Below are 1,500 nucleotides of genomic sequence, written 5' to 3' on the forward strand. Positions count from 1 at the left end.
AGTCTCTTGTCCACACGCCTGGCGGTCTTCCCCGGGGCCCCTCGGCGGGGATGGGCTCCAGCTTCCCTCCCCACCCTGAGCAGAGCTCCCTGCGGCCGAAGACCACTGGAACCTAGTTACAGCCATGCTCGAGACCCCTCTCCACACGTTCGGATGGCCTTCACGCATGAAGGTACCGTCAGAGGAACACAGGTGTGTATAATCCCATCAATGGCCAACATCCAGAGAGACTTAAAAGCAAGCTCCCAGAACACAGGGCCACAAAGGATATCTTTGGCCTACTTCTCCCTCTGGGAGAAACTGGCAAGCTTCTGAGAGTTTCCTGCCCACATGGGACAACCTTGCAAGCTTCCCATGGTGTATTCATATGCTAAATCCAGTAACAAGCTGGATCTCATTCCCCTGACCCTGAAAGAGCCTCCAGTGTGACATCGTTGAGAGGGCCGAGCCGAGAGATCTCAGGGAAAGGATGAATGGAGAGGTAACTGAGCCCGCTCGAGAAATCGACAATTAACGGGGATTTGGTGATTCGTGATATACTATAGCTCCTTTATGCAGTCATCTGTATAAGCTGAAATATTAATGTTCAAGTATTATTGTTATAGTTCAGTACATTTGGACAGTGATTAACAGATTAAAACTGAAATGTGTATAACCAATATATGTAATGTGTACATCAATTCCGATGTAAATTTCAGATGTAAGGTAGCAAAATAATAAATAAGAAAGAAAAGAAGTAGAAGCCCACCATTGCACCCATACCCACTGTTCAACTCCACCTCTTCACTAATGATCTCTGCAAGAACAGCAAACTGCTAAAAATTAAAGGTATTCAGGTGTCCAGGCTAGAAAATCTGGGGTCTTCTTGGCTTGAGGGTAGGCAACCTCCCCCCACTCCTGCCCCTGTACTCTTTCAGCTCTGGCCATCATACCCAACTCTCACAGCCACCACCATGTTGATTCACCCACAGGCCCTGCTCTAACAATTTACCAGTAAAACTCCGAGATGCTGTAAGCTAAGTAACTAAAATTCATGGCAGACAGCAGATCTCCGGCAGCAGCACCAACAACCCACCAGTGTAGTCACACCAGTGACTGAACTCCAGTACTTCCAGTCACTGTCACTTCACTGTCATCCCAACAATTTGCTCTAGGGGGCACTAGTAATGTCTTCATCGTAAGACTTGTTGTTACTGTTTTTGGCATATAAAATATGCCACGGGTAGTTTGCCAGGCTCTGCCGTGCAGGCGACATACTCTCAGTAGCTTACTGGGCTCTCCGAGAGGGGCAGAAAAATCGAATCCGGGTCAGCCACGTGCAAGGTGAACACCCTACCCACAGTGCTATCGCTCCAGCCCAGTACTTGCAGTACTTCAGAGAAATCAAACTATGGAAATTTCAGGTACTTTGGTGGGCAGGCTGAGAATTCTGGGGCCTTCTCCAGATGGGCCAAGCAGTCTTCTCATACCTCCTTACTTCTAGAAGCCCTGGCAGTCATG

This window comes from Sorex araneus, chromosome 2 (genome assembly GCF_027595985.1).
Source record: "Sorex araneus isolate mSorAra2 chromosome 2, mSorAra2.pri, whole genome shotgun sequence".
Lineage (NCBI taxonomy): Eukaryota > Metazoa > Chordata > Mammalia > Eulipotyphla > Soricidae > Sorex > Sorex araneus.